Genomic DNA, 10175 nt, shown 5'->3' with positions numbered 1-10175 from the left:
TTTATGAATTTTTTAGAATATAGGAATCTTTTCTCATTCATACCAGTCAATATGCGACAAAGTATTCATTTTTAATTAAATCATTGGCGTTTTTGTTTATTTGATGTGGGATGTCCTTCTGTTTGTGTGTTGCTTTTATTGGTTAATGAATAAAGCTACCTTGACCTATGGCAGGGCAGAATATAGCCAGGATGGAAGAGATATATAGAGAAAGTAGGCAGAGTCTGTGTAGCTGATGAAGAGGGATATGGTGGAAACTTACTGGTAGACCAGAGCCTCTTGGCAATACACAGATTATAGAAATAGGTTAATTGAAGATATAAGGGCTAGCTAGAAATACACCTAAGCTATTGGCCAAACAGTGTAGTAATTAATATAGTTTCTGTGTGATTGAGTCTGGGTGGCTGGGAAATGAATGAGCCATCTTCTTCTACATTTATTATCTCTACGAAGAAAACCTGCTTGAAACTGTAGTTTTTTGTTATTGGAATCATCCTCTGCTACTTTTCTGCCTAAGTATGCAGATAAGCATTCAATATAGAAAATAGGATTGAGGTGATTTTCGGAACTATTTCTACTTCCATGACAGAGGCTCATCTGAACTTTGTGAGGGAGCCTTCCCCAAAGACAATCAAAAACCACATTGGTTCTTTTCACAAAGCATTGATTTTTCACTGTACTTTTCTTTACCGTCTTCTCAAGTGAACACTTCTTCATCCTGAGAGTGTCTGATAGGAATGAACAATTTTGTCATCCCACATTTTATTGTTTTTTCCTTTTCTAGAGACTTTCCATACTCAGATGTTTTCACAATAATAGTATATACAAATCTACAAATAAAGAAATTCCTTGTTCTTTAAACTTTCCTGGTCATCATTTTATGAATGGAATAAAGGCAGACAGGATAGCCTTTGCTTACATGGCTCAGAAGTGTTTTCTATACAAAGCAAATGATATAGGTAAGTGGTCAGGCAGGAGCTGGGCATCCTTTTGAGCACATTAGGATGCTGTGTAAGGTACCTTACATGCAATCTTCCCTTTGGGGCCCTGCAACCACAGGTTGCTACAGCTTTCACCACTCTATTTACCAATAAGAAAGTTCAATATTTGAGGTTCTGAGAGTTCAGATTATTTGCCAATATCACAACGTTACTAAATGACAGAGCTGACATCTAAGAACAAAAAGATCTCATGCAAAATTTACCATCTATCTTATTGTATCAGAATTTAAAACACCTTAAAAGATAGAATTCGACTTGTGATGATTCTAAACTGCAACTGGTAATTTGTTACCAGCAGTTACAATTGAAATGTTTCTGGAACAGAAGTGTGCTCACACTGAAAGACAATGTCAAAAAGGAAAAGGAAAAAAACAATTTAGAAATAGTAGCAAATAAGTATTTAGAGACATAAAAGGACAGATTCTACTGCAGAGAACAAGGTCCTGGACTAGATGGACTTTAATAGAAGTTTCAAATCTCTTTGCTCTTTAATATTTTGTGTGCCTTGCTTGATTCATACTTCATTTAACAGGTCATACTTATTCATGTACACTTTCAAATTAATGCAGCTTCTGTGCAGTTAATCACAATTTTAATATGTGGCCTTAATATAATTATTGTAATGAGTATATGAAAATAGAAGCTTTTCAAACATGATACATCTACAGGTTAGATTATGTCTTAAATTGCATATTGTGGCATATTGAATTTGAAGGGTTTTTAGCTTAAACATCATCATTCAACTTTTATGTTTGAACAAATGGACTGACTTTTGAGTCTGGAGATGCTATAGTCTATTGTCTTGAGAAGTCATTGTCCTGAGAGGGTATTTGGTAAAACGGAGTTAGATTGAAACAGTCTTTTATACAATAAATCACAACAACTGCCCTCTAAACAAGAACTCATAATATCAACTGTAAGAAGTATAAAATGATGTGGAACCTCTGTGACCTCTACTGATAGAATAGTTTCGAACCTGAATTTCCATGGAAACAAAGAGAAAAGATACCATCAGTTTGATAGAGCTGGAAACCAGGGTGGTGGGGAAGGAACCTTAAACACGTGTGCTGCATTGAGCTGATATTAGCAACTCCATGCTAATATCATGGTTTTTTTAGCCAAAAACCAAGTCCTGCATCCAATAAAATAGCAATTCTTTGTTCTAGGACTATTTCTTTACAACCAGCCGAATACTGCATTGCCACTTGTTATACCTGTACTTACTCTTGGTATCCACTATGAACTTAATTTTCAAACACTACTACTTACTTTCCTTCTACTAATGAAACTATGTGTTTCTTCCCAAATTCTTCTTCAAGTAGTTTTGGAATTCTCATTCAATGACCATGATTCCCTTGTTTCCTTATCATTTTCCTCAAAGTTTCCCTATATCTCTTGAAGTAACTTAAATCTAGAGTTTTCCTTCCATGTAAAATTAGAATTTCCACACTTTAAGAATCCCAGGACCTCAAAGAAAATTCAAAGAATTAACAGAGCAGTTCGCAGCAGGGCAACATGCAGAGAATAAGAGATTTGGGGAATGATTATCTCTAAATGAGATGTCTATATCACACCCCTCTCTTCAAGGTTCAAAGACTTAGGCAGAGAAGGGGTGGAAAAATGTAATACCTATAGGTTTAGAACGACCTTAAGGAAGTAGCATGATATGGAAACAACAGGGCAAATGCATACATAGACTCACAGAGATTATAACAGCATGCAAAAAGCATACGCAATTTCGAGCTAGACAAAATCCTACATGGAGAAAGGTAAGTGAGAATGAAGTCCCACCCCTGGACAATGAGCTCTTTGTAAGCTCTTTGTTAGATACTAGGGAAAGGAAGATTCAGTTTTGTTCAAAGGAGTGACATGGGCTACATCAACCACACTGTAGAGCAGGCCCAATGCTCACGAGTAGTCACAAACCCAAACTGGAATTGAGATATTTGTTCCTTTGGCTTGTTTCAGATTTTTAGAGAGGGAGAGACCGTGATATTTCCTGAGTTAGTGAAGTGTGAGAAGATCTGAGATGATTAGGGAGAAGGGAATGGATAGATCAGATCATATTGTATGAAACATTCATAGAATAAATAAAACATAAAAGACTGTTCACTTATTGGATGGTGTTGCAATCAACAACAAGTCACCTGCAATTGTTGAAGATATTGCTTTAACTAGATTAAAAAAAACACAATGCACTGGGGCAGTAGAAATATTACATCGAAGATAAGGTTCCATGGATCTAGAACTCCAGTGAATATACAAATTCATGAGAAATAAGTGTTCCTTAAGAGAATATATCCATTGGGTGCACTACTGAATAACAGCAGGCTGTTGTGTTTTCCCAGCTTTAACAATGAAGTCACACATAGGCCACTGCAGCAGTGGTCCAAAGAGGCCAAGTTACATCCTGAGCTTTAAGCAGAACCTGGTATTATTCACACAGTGACCAAGTTTATTTAGGTCTACGAAATTCTACATCTAATAATGCCTAAAGATTTGCCTCAATACTTAAGAATGCCTCTGTGAATAGGCAGTGTGTAAAGGAGTCTCCTTTTATGCAGAAACCTCATGAGTAGCTCTGTTGGTCAGGCCCCAGTTGAATTGAAGACCTCATGGAATCCTTTTCTACCTTGATGGACGATATCCCTGCAAAATAAACTCCTCTTTCCTAAACTGAGTCTTGTGTTGCATTTGGACGTATCAATAAAGAAAGTAATAGATCATTCCCACCTGCATGAATGAACATAGACACAATGGTGGAAAATCACAAGGTTAGACAAGTGATGATACCTCATAAATTAGGATTTTTCTCTCTCTCATAGCCTAAAAATCACCAGAAATATTTCAAAACATTATGATAGGTTTGGACTTCTGTACTTTATGGCAATTATTTGATCCTCCCATTGTTTTCCTTCTGATATCACTTTGAAATCAATTTAGAAATGAGAAGCCCTTATCTTCCTGTCATATCTGCTCAGATTTCTTTCAAACCTTTTACCTTTTATAAATCCTAATTTTTTAAAAGGATCATTTTTTTTGAGAATTCCATACAGTTTCACAACGAACTATGACCAAAACTAACCCACATTTCTCCTTTCCGGCAACATAACTCCTCCCAACCTTTTAAGAAAATAGTCCATTTCTGTTAGTTAATTCTTTCATTTATTTTACATGCCGACTCCAGTTTCCCCTTCCCCTCTCCTGCTGTTTCCTTCCCCTCCACCTCCCATATATTCCCCTCCCAATTCACTCCTCCTCCATTGTCTCCATTCAGAAAGAGGCAGGCTTTCCATTTTTAAAGAAATCAACCCACTAACTACAGTTAGTGCTGTTCATATGTGCGTCTTTGTCCCATTTGCCTGAGTCCAGTTATTGTTTATGTACTATTGAGCAAAGAAGGCTTCATTCTTGATCTCAGATGGATGGAACATTGTAGGCAAAAGCAAGGTGACATGTCCAGCCTGATCTGTGAGATTTCTCCACACACTAAAACCAAACTTAAAAACAATGGAATATATGTTAGGTGGAAGGGAATTTAATGCCATCAGATGATGCCAAAAGGTTAATAAGAGCTGAGAGAGACTGAAGTACAGCTAGAAATTTAAGGCTCAATTAACAAAATGACTGATTCCACGTTTATTTGTACATATCCTTAAAATCTCTTCAGAATAGCAACATTGATTATGCTTTAGCTATGTTGTTACTTAACTACAATGTATATCTCAATTGTTTTAATGAAACCTTTACAATGCAGAAAAATAAATAATTCAAACTACAGATAATCTGCCTTTAATACTAATTAATATTAAAACAAAGTACTTTAAGATAACAACCATACTATTTCTGAAATAATATCTGACAAGTTAATATTCAAATACACAGAACTATGAAAAGCCTGTCTTAGTTTGAGTTACTATAGCTGTGAGTGAAACACCATGACCAAAATCAACCTTTTGTATAAGAAATAGTTTATTTGGCTTACACTTGCATATCATCGTTAATTATTGAAGGGAATCAGTATATGACCTCAAACCGTACAGGACTCTGAAGGCAAGAGTTGATTCAGAGGCCATGGAGGAGTGCTATTTACTGGCTTGCCCACAGGGTGTGCTCAACCTGCTGTATTAAAGAACCCAGGAAGACCCAACCCAGGGTTTTCCCTACCACAGTGAATTGGTCTTCCCACATATGAATCAGTAATGAAAAACATACTCTAAAGGCTTGCCTGTAACCCAATCTTTTGAACACATTCTTTCAACTGACACTCCCTCCTTTCAGATAATTGTAGTCTGTGTCAAATTGACATAAATTTAGGCAGCATGAAGGCTCAAATCAAGAAAACTCTTGAAGAAAATGAAGAGATATCGATTATTAGACCCTGACATTTTGAAAAGACTAAACTGAACTTAAAACTAAAGGGTCAAGTATATAAATAAAGATCTTAACAAGCAAAAAGAAAAAAGGAATAGAGTCAATGAGCTCAGCAAAAATCTGGAAAAATAGGAGAATAAACCAGGCAGTGGTGGCTCATGTCTTTTTTGTTTTGTTTTGTTTTTGTTTTTTGTTTGTTTGTTTGTTTGTTTGAGACAGAGTTTCTCATTAGCTTTGGTGCCTGTCCTGGAACTAGTTCTTGTAGACCAGGCTGTCCTCAAACTCATAGAGATCCACTTGCCTCTGCCTCCCTAGTGCTGGGTTTAAAGATGTATGCCATCCCAGCAATCATGCCTTTAATCCCAGTACTCGGGAAGCAGAGACAGGTGGATCTCTGAGTTTGAGGACAGCCTGGTCTACAGAGTGAGTTCCAGGACAGCCAGGGCTACATGGAGAAACTCTGTCCTGAAACACACACACACACACACACACACACACACACACACACACACACACACAAATAAATGCTTGATAATTGATGAGGTTTGAGGTTTGATAGGTCAAAGAAACCCCTTTCAGGAAAGTTTCCCACTGCCGCATGTGGCTCAGTGATCAAGAAGCTGCTTGGTAAGCTTGGCTTGTGTTCAATCTGTACACCCCAACAGAAAAAGACTTCCCAACAATTTTACTTGAAATAAGTTCTTTTTATATTGCTATAAGTCATACAGAGAGTAGTCAAAATACAGCCAATAATAATTTGAGCTAGGTGGTGGTGGCGCACGCCTTTAATCCCAGCACCTGGGAGGCAGAGGCAGGTGGATCTCTGTGAGTTCAATGACAGCCTGGTCTACAAGAGCAAGTTCCAGGACAGGCTTCAAAGCTACAGAGAAACCCTGTCTTTAAAAAAAAACAAAAAATAATATTTTGTATACTGAATATAAAAATGAAAGAAAATGGACATATACCAAGCTAGGTAACTCACCTAGAATGAATTCTGAATTATACATAGAACAAATGAAATATTACCCAATGTATTTGTCATTACTGAAAGTACAATTTATTATTTTACATTAATTCTATTTAAGTACGTATTACCCCATATGATCCAATTACAATTTTTTAATAGATAGCACTTAGGTAGCAATAGAACTAACAACGATTTTAGATTTTTTTGGTAGTTGGTTTTTGATAATTTCGTACAAGGTATTTTTATCATATTCACCCTTTCTCCCAACTCCTCTCAGATGCACATGCCCTTCACTAATCATTCAAATTTGTGTTCTCTCTTTTTTTATTTTTTTAATTTATTTATTTATTTATAAAAATTTCCACTTCCTCCCCTCCTCCCAATACCCTCCCTCTCCCTCCACTCCCTCTCCTTCGCCCTCACCAGTCCTAAGAGCAGTCAGGGTTTCCTGCCCTGTGGGAAGTTCAAGTTCCTCCCCCCACCCTCCAGGTCTAGGAGGGTGAACATCCAAACAGACTAGGATCCCAAAAAGTCAGTACATGCAGACGAAACAAGTCCCAGTGCCATTATCAATGGCTTCTCAGTCAGCCCCCATGTCAGCCACATTCATAGAATCTGGTTTGATCACATGCTCGTTCAGTCCCAGTCCAGCTGGCCTTGGTGAGCTCTCCTTAGATCAGTACCCTTGTATAAGTGGGTGAAAGCTTCCCTCGCGGTCCTGACTTTCTTGTTCATGTTCTCCCTCCTTCTGCTCCTCATTTGGACCTTGGGGGCTCAGTCCAGTGTTCCAATGTGGGTCTCTGTCTCTATCTCCATCCATCGCCAGATGAGAAGCAGAGAAGGAAATTAGAGAAACTTCACCTTTCACAATAGCCACAAAAAGCGTGAAATACCTTGGGATAACTCTAACCAAGGAAGTGAAAGACCTATTTGACAAGAACTTTAAGTCTTTGAAGAAAGAAATTGAGGAGGATACCAGAAAATGGAAAGATCTCCCTTGTTCTTGGATTGGGAGGATCAACATAGTAAAAACAGAAATTCTACCAAAAGCAATCTATAGATTCAATGCAATCCCCTTCAAAATCCCATCAAACTTCTTCACAGACCTTGAGAGAACAATAATCAAGTTTATATGGAAAAACAAAAAACCAAGGATAGCCAAAATAATCTTATACAATAAAGGAACTTCTGGACACATTACCATCCCTGACTTCAAATTCTATTACAGTGCTACAGTATTGAAAAGAGCTTGGTATTGGCATAAGAACAGAGAAGTCGACCTATGCAATCGAATAGAAGACCTGGATATTAACCCAAAAACCTATGAACACCTGATTTTCGACAAGGGCGCTAAAGGTATATATTGGAAGAAGGAAAGCATCAAATGGTGCTGGCAAAACTGGATGTCAACATGTGTTCTCTTTTTGTAAAAGGCACATTGAGGAGTTTATGCTACTAAGCTTTATGGCTTTCCACCAGATCTTGGTTGACCCACCAGAGGCAACATCTATAAAGAAAACTGACTTTTTCATATAAAATTTGGATTGTCAATAGCTCTTTGGCAAAAGGTGGTATTTTATATCCACCTTCTCCATGAAAAGATTTCATCTGGCTTGAGCTCAGAAAGTATTATGCATTCTGTCATAATCTCTCTGAGTTCACATGTACAACTACACTATTGTTTCCAGAAAGCATAATTTGCTTATAGTCACCCACATCTTATGTCTTAAGAGGAGGGGATGATATAGATGCCCCACTTAAGATGGATCTTTCTGAAATCTTTTATTCTTCATTCCTTGACTAGTTGTCAGTGTCTGTATAAATCACATTTACTGCAACAAGAAGCTCCTCTGCTAAGAGTTAGAGATGCCCTAATATATGGGAATAACTTCAAATCATTAGGATTCAGTATAATACTCTGTCCATTCATCAGAACAACAGTAGAGAACAATCCCCTAGGACCTATGACATACCAAGCCACGGGTTCTTTTGCCCTGATAATGGTCAGAGGGATGGGTTTTATCTTGCAGAGTAAAACTTAAATCTAATCAGAAAATAGATGGTTATTCCTATGACATTTGTGTCACAATTGACCCAGGTCACGATGGAGAGAGGGCGTGTCTTGCCAGGCTGATCACTGTTTTAGCTCACAGGCATCACAGGTAGCTAAGATTGGTGATTTTCTCCTCTGGTAGTGTACATTTAGCTGATAGGAATGAAGCTACCAACTAAGCACCAGATTGACTTTGTCATGTTCTATGACTCAAATATGTGTTCTCTTCATCAATAGGATACTACTCTCAAGTTCTGGAAGGTAATTCAGAACATTGGTCATACCTGTAATATTTGGTGATCTATGGAACTTACTGATCAACAACTTTAAAAGAAGTCAACTATTCCTGGCAATGAATTTTTTCTTTGTTAATCTCCGTTGTCAAGTAGGGAATTGTCACCCAATTAGAGCTAAAATCCATCTAAATATTTTATGTTGAGAATATACGTATTTTAAGACTGTTCTACAGCAGTGGGTTTCTAAACAACTTTTTTCAAGATCTTTGGTGTTAATTATCCCTTCCCTTACACTGCCCTCCTATCCTTAGTCTATTTAACCATCACTTTCCAATTATTTTTTATGCCTTTATACCACTGCTTTGTCTCTCCTCCCTTTATTCTCCTCTTCCCTTCTTGGTACCTAACTAATTTCCTAACCTTTATAAGTATGAAGATAAAATGCAAATATTTCAAGATATAAATCAAGCATCTACAAATGACATAACATTAAACATTTGTATTTCTGGGCCCATGTAAAAATGATTGTCTTATTATAACTTGATATGTCATGTTTGGTTGATATCCCTTGGCAGTCTGCCCTTTTCTGAAGGGAAAAGAGGAGCAATGGATAGGGGTGTGAGAGAAAGTGTGAGTGGACTTGCAGGAGATGAGGGAAGGGAAACTGAAGTCAGGATATTATATAGGAGACAATAATAAATGAAAAAGAAAAAATAATTGTTTCTATTTATATTCATTAACCTGTTAATATCATTTTTCTTAACTGCTGAATAATATCCCATTTTGCAAAGGAACCATGTTTTTATCATCCATTCATCAATTGATAGGTAATTAGGCTATTTCCATTTCTTGGCTATTGTGAGTAGAGCAGCCACGAAAATGGATGAACAATATCTCACTCAGTATTAGGATATAGAGTCCTTTGAGTATATTACCAAAGGTGATATAGTTAGATCATGCAATATATCTATATTTAGCTTTTTGAGGAGTCTCCACATGGTTTCCAGAGTGATTGTACAAGTTTTCACTCCCACGACCAATGAATACCCTACATACATACTAGCATGTGTGTGTTTGTGTGTGTGTGTGTGTGTGTGTGCATTTTACCTAAATTCACCATTGTGATTGGGTTAAAATAAAATATAAAATTAGCTTTAATTTGCATTTACCTGATGGCTAAAGGTATTTAATATCTTACCCATTTCTTAATCATAAAGGTAAAGACTAGAATAAATGCTACCAATGTGTTCATGAAATTGTGAGCAGTTAATCTCTCTGATAATAAGTGTTAGCAATGAAAAAAAAGAAAATTAGAATTATAATACTTTGCTGTTGGGACTACAATTTGCTACGAGCCCTTTGAAGAATAATTGAGCAATCTCTAAGAAAGAAAGAATACATACTCTATGATTGAGAATTCTCTATAAAGGAATACATGCCTGGTTTGTGATCCAGGAAGTCTATTTCTTTTTGCTTTCCCTGGAGACATTTCTGAGCATATGTCCAAAGATATTTATTGGAGAGCTATTTAAAGCCAAGATGCT

This window comes from Myodes glareolus, chromosome 9, assembly GCF_982192425.1.
Source record: "Myodes glareolus chromosome 9, mMyoGla1.1, whole genome shotgun sequence".
Classification (NCBI taxonomy): domain Eukaryota; kingdom Metazoa; phylum Chordata; class Mammalia; order Rodentia; family Cricetidae; genus Myodes; species Myodes glareolus.
Note: the sequence above shows the minus strand (reverse complement) of the source record.